An 18,916-nucleotide genomic window follows, 5' to 3' on the forward strand; every position below is an offset into this window, starting at 1 on the left:
GTAACAATTTCTTATGTAAAGGGACATGAGGAAGAGGTAAAGGTAACTGATGCGAATTCTGTAGTAACACTTACACCCACTGTTGCAGGTGAGAAAAGGGAAAACACTCAAGAGAAAGCGTTATTGGCTGCAGAAGCCCGCAGGTTACATGTAGACGAGTCCCAAGGAGACTTTAGGTCAAATGCTTATGCTAAACTTTTGTATGAATACGTGGATGCCATGGAGGTTAAGGATTGCTACGTCTGCATGCAGTTGCCTGCGTCTGTAGATGAAGGAATTCGATATCATCACCTCCCTCTGACATATGGCATTACATGTAGCTTATTGCTTAGTATATTTTATGAGAGAGATAGTTTTGAATACTATTTCTCCAATTATGATTCTGTGTTGCCAGAAGTCCCGAATTATAAGCAGATGAATAAATGGGATTACTGGAAGAGTGAAGACAGATTGGCCAAGTTCTTCATTCCTTGGATTACCTTAGATACTTCACATGCCCGTAGAAATAATCTGACATGCAAGGTGTCAGAAGTCGAGAAAAAGTTCATAGGGCAGGTGGATGATCGTTACAGGAGACAAAAGATTTTGAAAAAATCAGGACAAGGGAAATTAGATTGGACCGAGGAAGAGAAGTCACACAAGAGAAAGGGTAGTAGTGGTCCAATAGCTTTAGATAAAGCGCAGAGAGGAAAGTTATGTCTTCACCGAGCCAAAACGTATTATGAAAATGTATACGTGGGTGAAGTTGACTGTGAACATGCTTTTAATTTAGAGTACTACACTAAGGATTTCCTGAAGGGAATGCAAGTGATTCCAAATGTGTATTTTGTATGTGGAAGAAATGCTTACGTGAGACTACCTGACAACTGGTATGGATCATGTTACTTGGCAATTGTCTTCCCCAAAATATATCATGCACAAGACTTATTGATCATTGAGGGCCAGACATCATCGAGGGGAAGGAGAGATTTAGGCGATGCAGAAATGGTTGGAGATGTCTTTGGAGCTATGTTCCCTCTTTTGGGAATAATCCTTAATGATGTTAAAATTAGACGACTGGCAACAGTTGTCGACAGGTTGTCTGCCAGCACTGCTCAGTCCTTAATGCTGGTAGAAGGAGAGATGCAATCGATAAGGGCTATGGTTCTTCAAAATCGGCTTGCATTAGATGTCTTATTAGCAAAAGAGGGCGGAGTCTGTAAGGCTTTGAAGGTTCAGGAATGTTGCACTTACATTCCAGACCTTTCAAAACCCCTTGAGAAAGTTATTAAGAACATAACTAATATACACAAAGAGATCGAAGACTTGAGTAGAGAAAATGTCTGGGAAAAGGTGGGCCACGGAATGAGTACAGTTGGAGGGTGGTTTTCCACCTTAGGCAAAAGCTTTATTTGGTATATCCTAAAGCCTATCATCATAATATTGATCTGTGGGATAATATTGTGGGGATTGGTGAGGGTATTCAAATGGTACAGAGCAAGAAGGTCAGAAAGGGCCCAAAGAGAACAGTTGCAGAGATTGGCTGCCATACAAGATAATCAGTACAGGAGCCTGAGAGCTCTGGAAGCGCAGAGAATGCCAGCAATAACTGCAGTTTAAATGTTAGTGATGACCCCGAGAGGTCATCAAAGGGGGGAACTGAGAGAGCGCAAACTGATATAAATATATGAGTACATCACACTTACCTATAGAGAGCATAATTCATGAAGAGAAATGCCATGAGTGCTAATAGTATCTGAAATTATATTCTAAATGTATAGCTAATATAGAGATTTAAGTAGAAGTGGAACTAATACAGAAATGTGTGACATTATATGATTTTATTAGACGTGATTATTTTGAATCTATGTCGTGTAGCTGTTAACATATAAGATGGTCTGTGGTAAAACGCAGAACGTGGTAGGCCTCAGGGCCAGAGCTGGAGCTAAAAGGGAAGGTGTTTCTTTTCACGACACAGATTGTTTAACGTTTTTGGTCATTGCATTAACGGGCCATGATTTAGAGTAATGTTTTCTAAATAATAGAATAAGAGTTTTAACATGCTTTAATTAAATGAAGAAATTGAATGCTATAATCATAATGTGAAATATTGTAGGCCTGAAATGTTTTAGCATTGATTTACACGTACATGTCTGGGCTGAGAAATGTTGCAAGCTTTTTTTAGAAGTCTATGAGAGTTGGGTTCTTGGCGGCAGATATCTGTCTGCAACAGGAAAGGGGGGATCCAATTATAAGTGAATGAATAGAGGTCTGTTCAGTAGACGGCCCAGACATGGAGGAGGGTTCTGGAATGTTTAAGGGGTATCAGCGGGCCGGAGAAGAGACTGAGAAGCAAGGTCAACTCTAACGTCTGAGGCCCAATACAAAGCATCATGGAAAAAGCCTGAAGTTGCACCACGTGAGAGGCGTTTCGCAAGGGGCGTCTCAAATGTTGTTGACTGTTTTGTATTAGGGACAGCACCCCTGGGTGGAGTTAGAGCAGAGACCTGAGGACCCTTTAGAGAGCGGATGGGTAGGCAGTGAGGGGTCATGATTGGAGAACTTTAGGTTTTCACCAAGAGACTTAGAGTGGGTGACTTCCCTTGGGGGTCATTCATTGCTGACACCTTTGTTAGGTTGGGATTTGGTTAAGTAGGGATACCATCTAGAACAGGGTAGGGACGCCTAACCTGTGTTTGTTTTCCTCCAACCTAAATGAAGGAGAGATATGCGTCTATGCTGATAGCTTTGCTATTTTTAGAACTTGTGTTAGTGATTTCTGTTGCTCGTCTGAGGGCTTTTCGAGAGCACATGTATGTAATTGGACCTGTGTATCTCGTGAATCTCATTCTGAGATGCTTGTATTTGCAGCTCATTATATCTTTACAATAAACTTTTGAAACCTAGAAGTTGTCCGTGATCTTTGAGAGTAGAGTCCTTTCTTGGGTGAACTAATTTGCAGATAGGTGTACTGTTTCCTTCCAAGACAGGCAATAAAGGTTCAGTCGACCAGATCGAGGTTTGGATCAATAGATATAAGGTATCGATCAAAATCTCGCCCTTTCAGTACCGATCAAGACTGCTTTGAAGTGCTCTGCCCAGTGTGCTTTCTGCTATTTCTTTGTTTTGAGTAGTCTGCCTTGCTTGTCCTTCATAGGGTTGTTGTATGTTGCACGAGATGTACCACTGACCATCTTCGTGATCCTGAAGAACTTATCTCGTTCTCCTATACTGGCTGTCTCCTGCTTGCCTGGCAAGATTATCCATCTATGCCCACTTGTCTGCTCTTGACATTCTTTTGTGACTGCTCTGTTTGCTTCTATGTGCTATCGCTTGTAGTTTTCCTGCAGCCTCTCAGATTAGACTTCTGTGAGTTTCTTTTTTACTTCCCTCCTGTGTCCAACAGCTTGCCATGTGTCTTGTCTTACCCATTCTTTCCTCTTCCTTGTCTTGGTGCTTAGGCATGTTTCAATGGACTTCACATATATTAAGGAGATCTGTTCCCATTACTCTTGTACTCTTGTTATCTGCATCTGCCACTTGCTCATACTGATCTTCATTGTCTGCCAGGAGTTTTTGATGTGTAGGATAAACACCTTCTCGTCTTGAGGTCCTGTAATTTTTTGCAGATCGAAGTACTGATGTCCTAATGTTTTGAGTTCTGTTTCTCTGAGGATCAGCTTCACAAGAGTGGTCACTATTTGGTGATCCCTGCCAAAGTCTGTTCCTCTGCTCATTCTGACATCTTGTGGTGAGAACCTTCAGGTGCAGGTTATCATCAAGTGGTCAATCTGGTTTCTGCTTCCGTCACTGAGTGAGCATTAAGTAAGCTTATATGTCCAAAAGGAAGCACATTACTGACAGGACAGCTGGAAAATGTTCTACAGCACCCCTGGCATTTTCATATCATCTGTTTTTTCACATCATTCTTCGCTTCTGTTTTTAACACTATAAACACCTTCACGATGTCTATGTTGCTGCACGCCGCCCTGTGAAAATATTTTTATTTACATTAGGAAACTTAACGAAATTAAGGTAAAAGGGCATTAGCAAAAAAATGCATTTTCAAATGATTCTCTCACAGGTTTGTAACAAAATGAATAATGCATTTGAACTAAAATGGACACTATTCTCCCCTCACTAGTGCAGAGTTGTCCAAGGTGACAAGCATGCGGCCTCATAGCTCATTAAGTGCTGTCACACTAGTCTTTTTAGAGAAGTGCTGAGAATTCACAGAACTAGGAAACTCATTGCCATTTTATATCCAACTTTAAAAGTCAGATTTGACCACAGAAGAGAAAAATGTCACTTTGTTTTAAAAATGAGCTTCCTTATGCTCCCTATTCTAGTTTTCATTTGACTTTTGGATTTATATTAAAATAAATATAATGCACCATGCAAAATTTGAAGGCATCACTTAAGACAGGAAAACATGGTACTGTTCGACGTTTTCAATCATACATTGCAGTGCTTATTATATGTCCTAACTCATTGACTTCTATTTGCACTGAAAAAAGAGCACTTTCCAAATGCCACACAAGTTGTGTGCAAGAAAGTAAATGTATTTTCAAGACTTTGTGAGACTTTGCGGCATTGCAATGTCTTGATAAATCTCCCTCTTTGTGTGCTGTGAGAGAATTTGTAAGGGGGTCAGTGAAAGGATGCAAGATGTAGGAGGCAAAATTTACATCCCCGATGCAGTCAGTCAGGCATTCTAAAAGTTGGTTCACATGTTTATTTTTCATGGAAGAATCTCCTATATCCCTGACAGTAGTCTCTCTGTCAAAAAAGGAGAGACTACCTGTCTGGATGGAGTGGACACAGGGTCTTCACTCAAGAAATGAAAAACTGATACCACTGATTCAGGAGGGTTTCCTACCAGCGAGTGGGGACACTTTTGCAGTTACCCTAGTGTATATGGTGGAGCCAAATGGCAAAAAGCCAACAGGCATTGTGTTGAATAGGTGTCCTAAATAGGCTTTATGACAGAGGCACGCATGGTTGAAACACGCGGGCCTCTACCATGCAGCCTGAACCACAAATCTGTCTTAACAAAGCATTCCTTTACCACGCATGCTTTACCATGCATTGTAAAGGCATGAGTGGTAAGGGGGTATGCGTGGTTAAGATTGCTACTACCCTGAACCCCCTCCCTAAGCCGTAAAATGTTATCCCCCTGCCTTGAGGCCTGAAACCTACCCTGCTAATAAAACTACTCCTTACACTCCCCCCTGCCCTGAGGTCTAAAGCTCTGCCCTTCACCATAAACTACCCCGACCCCAGCCCCCCGCCCTAAGACCTAAAACGTACCCCAGTGCTGTCAATCAAACTATCTCAACCCCTGAAGCCTAAAACAAAAAAATGACCCCATCCCCCGCCCTGAGCCCTAAAACCGGCCCCCACTTCTAAATCTCCCCCATAAACCCTGCCCCACCCTTAAAACTACCCTGACACCCTCCCCCTGAGCCCTTAAACCCTGCCCCTTCCTAAAAGTTCCCAGATCGGTTGGCCTGAGCCCTAAAAGCGGCCCACCCCTAATAACTACCCCCACAAACCCCACCCCACTTACCTGTCCACGTCCGCAGCTTCCTGTCCCAAAGCTTCCTCTTCTGCTCCCCACCCATCTTGAACACTAGACCACCTTCTGCCTTAACAACGCATGTGCATGGTTAAGGCAGATGCATTGTTCAGGCAAGCGTGGTTGTGCTTGCGTTGTTCCGGCATGTCTGGCTCTGTCCACATTGTTCTGGCAGTTTCCCTCCTAAATAAGATTGCTCTTACTAGGCCTCTTCCCTAGCAGCAGGCCTGATCAACGGTTTTCTCAATGATACTGCTAGTGGTCCTCCATCATCAGGGGAAAACAAATTTATATTCATACGAAGTGAAATTATAAAATGAAGGATGTGAGAGGTGGTTAGACAGGAAAGCCATCAATTTTTTAGCAGCTGTACTATTTCTGCCAACATTTAGATGAAGGTGAACGGCAGCATACACATACATACGCTAAATGAGCACCCTAAAATAGCACATATAATTTTTCCCCAATTAATTTAACCTTTCTCAACATTTATTTTGGTCATTCATGTGACCATAGAACTTGCCTTGTATTCTTCAGAAAACGAAACAAGAAGTGTTGAAGCCAATAGATTTGACTTTGTCTTTGTACATGCAGACAGAGACATAAAATGCCATGCAAACATTGACCTGCATAATACATTATTCTGTTGTATAAACTATGACTCTGGCGTAGCTCTATAAGATTTGCTTTACCAACTACGGGTGATATGGGGGAATTTGGGTCAATGCACGTACGCTGAATGTGAAAGACAGGTGAATATTGCCCCTCAGAATCCCTCCCAATACACTGTTGACGTGGAGATGATTCACTGAGAAAATATCTGGAAATATTGTGATACAAAAATATTGTGACATAAATATTAATGTAAAAAATATTGTCACCCTATACTTATAATGGAAAGTGCAAGAATATAGAAAGAAATATATAATTGTCACAGTATAGTAGTATATAATATTGTTTTAAAATATATATAAATTGAAATAGGAAATATTAAATATAATAAATAATAACATTAATATAATGGAAATATAATACATTTAATATTTATTTAGGCACATATAAAATTAAACTGATTTTAATAGGTTAAACACACAAATATTTATGTATTTATTTACATTTTATCTAGTAAAAAACTATTAAACTAATTATTTTAATTTCTATTATAATTTAATAATGTTTTAACTATTTCGAAACTATAAAAAACAGATATATATATATATATACAACTAACATAAAATAAAGAATGTAAAAAACAATCCATTTTAATTATGAATAAAAAAGCAAAAATAAAAAAATAGAGTTTACTATAATTGGTTTACACATAAAAACAATATATACAAATATAATTTTAAATAAAAAACATACTAAGATTAATTGTAACAATATAAAATAAACTGTAATATTTTAATACATATAGGGGTCGATTCCGATTCGGGAAAAACCGCTCCGAATAGCCGTACAGAGCGTTTTTCCCATACGAATCGTACCCTGCAACGTCCCCAGTACGTACGACGAAGTACAATTCGCACCAGGAGCTGGACTCCATACGAATCGTACAGAGACCGTACGAATCAAATCCCCGTATGAATCTCCCTCGGAACCCGCTGTACGCAACATCTGTACGGTTCGCGGCTGGTTTTTCCGAATCAGCAAGTACGATTCCACTAACATATAAAATAAAGAATGTAAAAAACAATCCATTTTAATTATGAATTAAAAAGCAAAAATAAAAAAATAGAGTTTACTATAATTGGTTTACACATAAAAACAATATATAAAAATATAATTTTAAATAAAAAACATACTAATATTAATTGTAACAATATAAAATAAACTGTAATATTTTAATACATATAGGGGTCGATTCCGATTCGGGAAAAAACGCTCCGAACAGCCGTACAGAGTGTTTTTTTCATACGAATCGTACCCTGCAACGTCCCCAGTACGTACGATGAAGTACAATTCGTACCAGGAGCTGGACTCCGTACGAATCGTACAGAGACCGTACGAATCAAATCGCCGTATAAATCTCCCTCGGAACCCGCTGTACACAACATCCGTACGGTTCGTGGCTGGTTTTTCCGACCCAGCAAGTACGATTCGTGTCGGGTACACACCGTACGACACTTTTTCTACGTGAGCCGAAAACATCCGGAGAAGCAGAGTTCGCCTCAAAACAGGTACAGAAGACCCTCCCCCCTGATACAGTCCGTACACCCCATGATCGCAGGGGTACGGTGCGTACCCCTGCGATCATGGGGTGTACGCACCGTACCCCGGGATCATGGGGTGTACGCACCGTACCCCATGTTCGCTGGGTGTACGGTCCGTAGACCCTGCGATCACTTACGGTGCCAAAGTACTATTGTTAGGGAGTCCATGTAACTCTGTGCCCTACACCCCGCACCTCGCAGTCAGAACTGTACTTTGGATTTATGCCTGTTACGATGTCATAATAGCCCAAGGTGGAGAAATTTGCGCACATGTATGTTGGATTCTTTTGTTTTCGTTTTGTTTGGCATAAAGATAGTTTATTTTTCTAAACTGGTGTGGTGTCCATTTGTGGTGTTTTCACTGTGTTACCGTATGTTCGAAGTACAAATACTTTACACATTGTCTTTGGGATAAGCCTGTCTGCTCGTGCCAAGCTACCCAGTGGGTGAGCAGGGGCCATTATAGTGTGTAACTTCCTTACCCTGACTAGAAGCAAGGGTCCCTACTTAGACAAGTGTGCATACCTCTGCCAATTAGAGACCCCTATTTCTAAAACCAAACGACTGATAATTTCTCCTCTAACTATGCATTTTATGGCATCCCAAAAATGTACAAGGGAGGAAACAGAATGTGAATTGGTTAATATAGATTTGTGCAGAGCTTTGTTCAGGCCTTGAACATCATAAGCCTGTTCTAAAATGTCAGGTTTCATCAACCAAGGTTTATTCTATGGTTGTATTGGTGAAATCTGTGAAGAATCAGTGATCTGAGATGGCAATCGGTTGTATTGTAGGGACAAAAGTGGATTGAAACAGGAATGAGTCGTCCAAGACATAGTCAATCCTCAAAAAGGTGTTATGTGGAGACTGTCCACGATGGCGACTGGTGCAAAAAGAACAACTGATGGACAGAATGCAGAACAATGTCATACATTCAACCCAGTACAGAGATCTGGGCCTAAATCCGTTGTTTTTTTTGCTCACTATGCCATTGCAGTTTGGGCCCAGCCATATGCAAATCAGTCTTGACCCTGTGCCTAATGGGAACAGTCCAGCCTGAACTGCCAGGCCAGGTCCTCCCTGAACTGGAAACAAGCATCCTAGGACCGGTTTTGGGCTTTCAGCCCTCATCAGCCAGGATAGCTTGATTCCAGTGGCATGGAGAGCACAGGACTCACGTCTGAGCATACCCGTCCCACTCGGGGTGACAAATGCAAAAAGAACGATTGATGGACAGAATGCAGAACAATGTCATACATTCAACCCAGTAGAGAGATCTGGGCCTAAATCCATCATTACCATCATTACCTGGGCATGTGAAACTTAAACGTACATCTACAACTTTGTAATACCTTTAAATACACTTCGCCCTGCCATTTGAGTTGTCCAGGGCCTACCTAAGGGGTGACTTATATGTATTAAATGGGAAGGTTTGGGCCTGCCAAGAGGGTTTACTTGCCAGGTCGAAATGGCAGTTTAAAACTGCACATATAGGCTCTGCAATGGCAGGCCTAAGACATATGTAAATGGCTACTTGAATGGGTGTAACAATCAGTGCTTCAGGCCCACTGGTAGCATTCATTTTACAGGCCCTGGGCACATGTAGTGTACTTTACTAGGGATTTATAAGTAAATTAACTATGTCAAGTGTGGATATGGCAATGTTACTATGTTTTAGGGAATGAGCACATGGACTGTAGCACTGGTTAGCAGTGGTAAAGTGCCCAGATTAATAAGGCCACCAAAAAGGAAGTCAGGAAAACAGGAGGCCAGAAAGCGGAAAAGGCAGAGGAAACCACGCCAAGGATGGCAAGTCTAACACTCATCAATAATATGGTTAGATATAGTCTAGCCCAACATGTGAATGAACCAGGACACACATTAGATGCCATTTTCTCTAATAAGCCACCTTTACAGTGTGTGAAGGTCCTTCTTCTTAGCTGGTCAGATGATTTGGCTGATCAGATAGTTCAATTATGTACTGAACGGATCTCTAGTGCCCTGGATACTATAGCACCAGAGAGAGATGTCAGACATCAAATTCTCAATCGCACTGAGCTGTGGTTCCCAGAACCTCTAAGGCATCCTAAGCAAAAATGTTCTAGAGAGGAACCAAAAATGGTGATTAAGGTATGATCCACAAAACAGCAAAATATAGGTATATGATTTGTGAGTAGAAAGTGGGTATCTTTTATGAATAATTTAAATGCTTTACTCAAAAAATTAACACCTTGCAAAGGAGCTTTTTAAAATACTTAAAAGTCTTTCCTGTCACAATAGTTCAATGAATAATGACATTACACAGTATTTCTGCGTAACATCACAGTTCATTTTCCGAAAAAAATGTAGTAATATTTATCAGGAGCTTCTGTCAAATATCATTGAGGACTCCCAGATTAATAGCTAGATCTAGATCACAGAGCAGTTTATAAGCTTTCCCATTTCTCAGAGGTACAAGCCATTGACCTCTTTCTTAGTATGAAATCTCTGCACTAGTGAATCCTTATCCAGACAGAATTCTGTAGCTTGCCTGAACATTTTTGTGAGTCATCTAACAACTTTACTTAACATGGTGGGAGACATGGGAAAAGGCCACAGTTACACCGCATATTAAAATGTATTCTGCAGATCCAAAAGATTAAAAAAAATTATTGTCTTATCGCTCTCATGCCTATGGCTGCTAAGATTTGCAAAAATACAAAATGTATGACAATGAGAGATAAGCATGACCTTCTGGTCCCATCACAATCAAGGTTTAAAAGTTAGCACTGCACTGAATCTGCACTGGTGGCAGTAGACAACATCAGAGTTGTTGTGGACAGCAGAGATACTACAGCTCTTATTATGTTATATCTGTCCATGTCTGTGGACTAAACTATTGTCTGTGACCATTTCAATTCCAATCCTTTTTCTTGGTCCCGTGCTGCTCCACATCGTTCGTCCTCAAGCCCTACTCATTTTAATATGTATGTTTCGCCTCTTGCCAATTTGGTTACGCCTTTCAGCCTGTTCGCATTCTCATATGCAGATGATATTCAGATAGTAGTTACAATTACTGATGATGTTCATAAGGTAGCTGTTAATTTTCAAAACTACATGTATGAAGTAAGAAACTGGATTAAAAGGAACTGTCTAAGATTGAATGCTGACAAGACTGATATTCTTATGTTAGGTAGAGAGCAGTCTATTTGTCTAATAACTGTGACTAACTGGACTTGGCTCTCCATCGTGCCCAACCAAGTCAGCTAAGAATTTACCGATTATGCTTTATAAACTGACATGTGATAAACAGGATTTTGAAGAAAAATGTCCTTTCATCCTTATTTGTTGGGAAAAACAGTAGTTTCTTCCGGCTGGACTACTGAAATGTGCTTTATCTAAACATTAATTAGAATTCTCTCAATAAGCTCCAGACTTTGCAAAATTCTGCTGAATATTTTATCCTTAACATTCCTTAATGTCAGTCAGTCTCTACTGAGCTGAATAAATTGCACTCAGTCCTGTGAAAAAAAAGTATCACGTTTAAGGCGTTATACTTAGCACACCAAGATTTACATAATTCGGGACCAAGATTCTTAAGACCTAAAATTTCAGGGGTACTTACAAAGACGTCCTCTTTGTTCATGCAATTGTTGTCACTAGAGTATCTTTGGCCAGATGGGGTGGTAGATCTTTCTCCTTTTCCACTGCTAACTTGCGGAACTCATTGCCCCTTCATTAAAAGCTGTGGAGAATCATAAGTCGCGTAGGAGATGTCTTAAAACCTGACACTTTATGTTATAGTTCCCCTTATGTTTTAGTCAGGATGCTTTTCTTCCTCAATTGGGTGTTTAGGTTACAGCACCGTGACGCCTGATGGCATATTTGCGCTCTATACATTTATTTTCATGCATTCACTCATTATAGACCTCCTGGAAAGAGCCTTCTAGAAGAAGTGCCCCACATAGTGGAAGGAATGTTATTTACAAGGATATAAGCATACACTACTCAGGAATGTGAGGGGATGGTAAGGAATGCAAGATGCTGAAGCTCCAATAGAAAAGTGTGATGTCAAAGATTCATATTTCATGGTTTTCCCTCTTAAAGCCATTTAGAATAAGAAACAGGTTTCAACTGCACCTCCTGCAAAGTGTGCTTGGCCTCATTAAGTCCCGCACAGTCATAGCTAGAGGACTTTGAGATAATAAAACATTTACTTTCAATATAGCAAACAACAGTGGGAAAAGGTGACATTGCGACATTAGTGACAAAAACACTTCAGTGGTATGATATTTGAGCTTGTCCCACTGTGAACTTCTGCCACATAATCAAAATAGTAAGCAGGGCCACAAATCTGCTACGATCAGCATCCTAGAATCTTACTCAGCCATCATTTACAGTAATGCTGAAATATTTTATATTTCAGAAAATTGACAAAGAACACCTTGTCAGAAGAGAAAGACACCAAAGTGATCCCAGCAGTGAAGCAAATTCTGAGGTTACAGATTTTCTGATAGTGATGCTCAAGTTATTGCCATTGAAAATAAGGGCGACAGGAGGACCCCCAATCCTGAATATATGGCCTTGTGGAGCTTTTGGTGCATAAATATCTTGCCTTGTTGCTGCTAGAGGATTTCTACTTCTTTCTGAGATTCCAAAAAGGACTGTGAACCACTGGCCTTTACATAACCAATGCTCAATCACAGTTGACCTGCAAAGAAGCATAGGGCCTGATCAGTCATGCTCCAGAGACTAACACTGACTTTTGTCTTCTTGCTATTTCTTATCAGTGTTTTTAAATAATGTATTTGATAAATCGTAACTCCTGATGACCTAAGCCGATTTTTCTTGTTTTAGTTTGTTTTACTCATTGTTTTGTAGTGTAGTTCCTATCTTCCCAATAGGCTCTGCGCATTGGAATAATACCTACAGCAGTAAAGGCCTAGGCCAGACGTTAACTAGGTCTACTACTGTCGATACTAGACTTAAGTTTTGGGTTTGCCAGCGTAGCTCAGAGTTCGCTAGAAACTTTCTCGAATGTTCAGGAAAGAATTAACTCCCCTGATTAGACAAGAAGGGATTTAGTTTCTGACAACCATAGAACATGACAACTTTGCTCTCCCCTAATCAAGAGTGTATCTCCAGAGTCGTGTGAGCACAAGGCAATTATTTTACTCAGTCAGTACGTGCATTCTTAGTCTCATCAGAATGTAGAGAAAAGGAAGAGACGGGCGTGTTCAATAAAAAGGTGTTATTTTATTGATCAGTCTCTTTTCTCATACAAGAGAAATGGATCGATATTATTGCAATACTTATAGTTAAGTAAAGTTCATACATTAAAAGCAATAGTATAAAATAATACTGTAGAAACATTGATATGGTTTCTGAGCCATATGATGTTTAAAATGATTAAAATATATTTACATACACATATACATTTGACTAAACGTACTCAACTGGTGTTTCTAAATACGCCTACCCCGTGTACCTGACCTAAGTCTAATGCGTGGGCGGGAATAGAAAGTTATAGTTTAAGTTAAGTTTGTTTTGCCAAGTGAATAACTAAAAGAATTCTCTGTGAGGGGTTATTCAGTTCTGTACCTGGAATTTAGGATGAATGAGGAATGGTATCTCTTTCTCTGCTCTCGATATTCCAGGCCGCCTGCGAGGGCTGCCCGAAAGCGCCGGTGCTGGGTCTCTCGGCAGGAGATAGCAGCGCGTCTCTCAGCGCGTCAGGAAGGCGGGGCTGCTGCCAGCGGGGTCTGCTCTGCTCTCGGCTTCGGCAAGTATGGCTGCTCCGTCTCGTCACCACGCGTGTGTTTGCATAGGGCAAGATCGGCAATATTTATACCTTAAAGGTGCCGAGATTGACGTAAGGATGGACATAGATACGTCAATAAAGATGTCATACGACTTGCTCGTTAGCACATTCTTTTACTGAAGTTCTCTGTGAAATCAAAACAATGGCCGCACGGATTTTCCAGGTTGTCATAGGTTTGATTTGTTATGAGAACGTCGTATGCCTTATCAGGGGCTGGAGGAATGTCGCTTGTCTAATTAGATCTCAAGCGTTATGACCTAATCAGATAACACGTTCCTGTACCGTAGTGTGACTGCGTCAGATAACGGTATCTGCATCATGGGGGCTTGGCTTGCCTCATGGGCTGACTGTTAGTTAACTTGATAGTTAGTTTAACCAGAATAGGGTCAGGAATAGGGGGATCAATTCAGAACCTATAGGAATACATGACACCCACTCCACGCTAACTATGGTCATATTTACTAATCTATGCATAGTATAACATAGTACAACATACTATAGAGTATAGTGTATACCTTACCACCCCAAAATACATAAATGCATTTTGAAATTTTCAAATATACTGAAAAATTGCAGTCATATATTTTGTATGCACTCAAGCTATGAATTAAACGCTAAAGTAAACACGCATTTGTATACATTATTGCTTATTTGGTATATGAGAAAAACACATGAAATGGCTCTTAATATGGCTATACAGAAAGAAAGTTCGAGACCATTTCATCACATAATAAAATGTTTGTGAACATACCAGCGGGCAACTAAAGTTTATAAAGTATCTAAAAGTAGAAATCTTAGTTCTCTAGGAATAGTTTCTTACTTTAAGCAGAAGATAAGTGTCCCGAAAATTTAGTAAAAAATAATTTGGGGCTGCTAAAAAATTGCTGTCCGTGAACTGGTGGGAAAATTGTTCATGTGACTTTATTTTTAAAGTTGAAGGCCGAATTCAGGGAACGCCGTGTGCGAGCTTGCTCAAAAGTCTCTATTTCTGTTCTGGAGAGAACATCATATCATTAAGGCTTTCGAAAAAACTGTCAACAGCTTCATGGGAAAGTTCCACTAAGTCGGAAATAGGTGTAACCATGCATTCGTGCGCATGATTGTCTCCATTGACATTCTGATTCGCATTGCTGACAGAAGGTCGTACCTGTTCGATGCTGCTTTCATCTTGAACTTCACTACTCTTCAATCGTAGTGGTGAAGATTCCACGAATGCTGTCATCAGGATTGGCAGCCTTTGAGGGCAGCACAAAGCGTGAACCTTGGTAGGAACCAACAATGTATCTGCATCCACTGGTGCATCCGATTGTAGCGTCAGACAGGTGTCTAACACGCATTCTTCTCCGCATAGCAGACACCTCAATACAGGTAAAACACATCTTTGCCACATTGGTCGAAATGATAGAAACCAAGTCATGTTCAGGTCTCTAAGCCGGGAGAGTCCCAGGATTTTTGATATCCGGTCCCGGTATCCAATGGCTAGGATTGTATCTTCCATTGTCGCGAGAGTTTGATCTGTGACATGGGTTGCCATAACGAAAAATAAGGACTAAAAATAGGATTCCTGCAATTAGTCCCAGGATCAGGGGAAGTCCGCCAAAAATCGAATGGACGAAATCTGGAAAAATACCCAGTATGGCTTTGAATGGTGTTAATGCCATCGAAAATATTGTCTTAAATACCTTTGAGACCCCAGTGGGATCAGAAATATTTAAGATTTCGCTCAGGATTTCCGCGAAATGTACGGGTGAATTAGTTGATAATAATGTATGTATCTCTGCAGTCGTCCTTGCGACTTGTAGATCATACGTTTCTTTTGATGACGTGAGCCTTGTAGGCATCTGAAGAAGCACTGTTTTCATTCTGCTTAAAGTATCTATTTGAATAGAAGTAATTTTCAAATTGGGCCATGCCCTTGCCTCCCTGTCTGGAAAGGAGCTGGGGAACAAAGAACGTCCACAGCACTTGACCTTCGCAGTCGTAGTGACTAGATAAGGAGTCCCGGGCATAAGACTACAACATCTGCGGTCTACAATAAGAATGTAACTCCCATTATAGAGTCTTTGAAAGAATGGTTCTATTTCAGTTGCAGGTGCGCCTTGCTGGTGACATGAAAGGTTGTATGAATTCCCTTCACAGGCTCCATGCAAACTAATTCCGTTACACAGAAGCGTGCCGCTTAGTGACATAGCACAATTGTTGCCACTAAGAAACACTTTCTGTCCTTTATTACTGACACATGCATGTGAATAGGGCAGGTTCCAAGTTGTTTTAATGTACCCCTTTCCCAATTTCTCGTACATGCCAGCCTGTATATATTTTTGACAGTATTGAAACCTGAAGGTTGAGATTGGAATATTCATGATTCCGTGTATTATCCATTCACTGACAGGTCGTTCTGACATTGTCATTGGTAATCTTTCTAGTTTTTCAATGCTCAAGATTGTATAATCAGCACCCTTTTGCGCCATACCGATTTGTCTATCAGTAAGGTTAAAGATTTGGAATAGCGACGTTGTGTTGATTAAACGCCAAGGCACATAGCCTGAACGCAGATTTTGTAACGTCCAGCCAAGCTGTACAATAGAACGCAATTGTGACTGACCATGTTGTAATAACAGTAAGTCTTGCGATAATATATCGATTGCTGAAGACACAATGCTGTCCAATGAAAAAATTCTGGAGGACAGAGTCATTAACCCATTGTCCACTACAGAAAGTGATTTTTCCAAATTAATACGGTCAATTTCCCGTATACTCTCTGCTGTTTCAATTTGAGTAACCTTCCAGGCCTCATTGTATGCTGCATATACAGAGGCTGCTATGAAACGCTTTTGACGCTGTTTGCGTGGTCCCAAAGTGAAATCACGCAAGTCAGCACCATCAGTAAGTAAAGTTAGGTGTTGCTTAATTTCAGGCAGTGTGGAAGTTTGTAGCCATTGAAGGCATAATTTCCCCACACTGTAGGTTGTTATTATCCCTGGGTGATGTCTTTGGGGATATCTAGGGTCTGGCCTGGTCATTTTGAACCCCTGTGTTTTATTCAGGAATCTGTCTTGACAGTTATTTGTATCTGTGGGCCAGATCAACCACTGTTTCCAATCAGGATGTGTTCTGTTTTGGTTTAATATATGGTTTACGTCTATCTCTTCATCTGTATCAGAGCTATTGCTAAACATTGTTGGCTTTGGAATAGACGGTTTATTTAAATCTTTGATTTTGGCTAGGCCAAGACAGGTGGTTTGTTGAACAGTGTCATTTAAAAATATCATTTGTTCTGGGATCATGCAGGCTCTAAACAAAGCTTCTATACCTTGTACTTGCCATTCTTTTGTACCCCAAACACTTTTCAAATCAACATTTTTGTCCCAATAATCAAATCCAAAAGTATTCATTTTTTCAAAGAATGAGTCTGAATATAACAATTTTGTGTTGGTTATCATGGTTTTGGTTCCTGTCTTGTTTGACAATTTAAAATAAAATGTTTCAGCGTTACTTGTGTTAAAACCTGAAAAATATGAATATTTGTCATAAACGGTTCTGGAGCTCCCTTTTGGAGGTGTTGCACAATGTTCCCATTGATTATAATTTAAAACATTTCTAGGTTGTGCAGATCTATGTAAAAAGTGATTACCATAGTGGTTATAGCAATACATACTGTCATAATTTGTAGAACCCTGCAAATAATCATGTTTGGTAAATTTAGCAGACATTACTAAATCAGACATCATGTTATTAATGCTTTCGAAGTCCCAATCATCAGCAAATGAGTTTGGTTTTACAAAGTCACTCAATGAGATCTTAATTTGGTGTGGATATTTCAGGATCTCGACCGGACCATAAATTTCATAGTCAGTGTTGTCCCAGGCTACCCCACCAGGTATCGGATTGGCTGTGAAGTTGGCTGAAGAAAGTTCTCTTTTCTCGACGTGTGAAGATGTGTGTGGTTTGAGGACCAAGTTGATGTTCTGACTTGCTGTGTCCATTTTAGCATATTTTCCCTCAATGAAGCGTCCCAAAGTAAGTACCATGATGAGCCAAAGTATGAGGATAAATGCACCTAAACCCACCCAAAATTCAATCCATGGAGAAATCAGATATGTTTCTTTTAGTTGGTTCAAAAGTTCATTAGCTTTTTCTTTAAAGGTTTTTGATGATGGCTGTGTCTTTGATTCACTGAGGCTTTCAGAGGAATCATTGAAGTTTATGAAGTAGCCGGATGCAGTTCTGTCAATTGTTCCAATTGCTTCAGGATTTTTGTTTCTTGCATTTTCACTTGGTACTTCATTGTAGATTGGTGTGTCTCTGCTAAATGTTTTTATTTGGGTTTTCAGAGGTCTGAGTTCTATTGCATTGTTGCATAGTCCTTGTTGTTCTTCTGTAGGCATTTCGAATGTGATGAGCCTCTTTGTTAGGACCTCTGTACTGGTAGCAAACCTTGGTGTTCTGCTACTTATTGGGAGTCCACTTGGCCTACTGTTTGTTATCGGCCACATGATGTGGTTTTACCAGGTCGATGGATACAACTCGGTTCTCCTTTTTTCCAGCAAGTGGCGGTAGTACAACTGATCTTGTCCCGTTGACAGACAAGACAGGAACTGCTTTTCTGTAAGAAGGCCCAAATTCCTTCTTTACCGCGATCTTCTCCCTGACTAGATCCCCGACTTTTGGAATCCAGACAGGTCTTGCTGGGACAGGTGGTGATTCTTCAGTGGTTGTTGGCTGTTGTTTCAACTGTATGTTGCTCAGGTCTTTTCTTGTTTTGTTTAAGTCCTGCAAAATAGCCAAACGGTCTTTGACATCAAAGCTTTTTTCTTTAACCACTGAAGTCTGACTGTCGAGGTCAGAGATAATCATTCTAGTTCCAAATAATAATTCGTACGGACTGAATCCCTTCAGAGAATTTCTTGGCAAGTTATTTAGACTACGTTGGACACTTATTAGATGTTTGACCCAACCTGCTCCCGAACCTAATATCCTTTCTATTATAGATTGCTTTCTGCCTTGGTTTTTTCTTTACACCATCCCGTACCCTCAGGAAGGAAGTGACAAGATTCCCGCTGGGCTGTGCTCATTTGGCCAGGTTTCCCCCCCGGCCGGAGGGCTAGAGTGAAGACAATGGTCAAACGTAACATGCTCTTAGCGTATATGCCATTTAGACTCGCAAATCTTTGTATAACAGTCCGGACGTCAGCCGAGTGCTGAGGATCTACATTATAAGTGGAAACTAGCCTGTATATGTTAATCGCAAGCCCTGCTTTTTACTGGTGATATTATCTGCCTTGATACGACGAGGTATAAAACTGTTTCTCTCCCCACTGCGATCTCTGTTGCAGTTTTGGCAGT

At 40.4% G+C, this 18,916-nt stretch overlaps 1 long non-coding RNA gene across 1 annotated transcript in view; it reads right to left on the reverse strand.

The window, feature by feature from the left end:
* LOC144785340 (uncharacterized) overlaps positions 1–18,916 on the reverse strand; it is a 4,610,862-nt gene that overhangs the window by 2,313,848 nt on the left and 2,278,098 nt on the right. The window lies entirely within an intron of this gene.

Source organism: Lissotriton helveticus, chromosome 10, assembly GCF_964261635.1.
Source record: "Lissotriton helveticus chromosome 10, aLisHel1.1, whole genome shotgun sequence".
NCBI classification, from domain to species: Eukaryota; Metazoa; Chordata; class Amphibia; order Caudata; family Salamandridae; genus Lissotriton; species Lissotriton helveticus.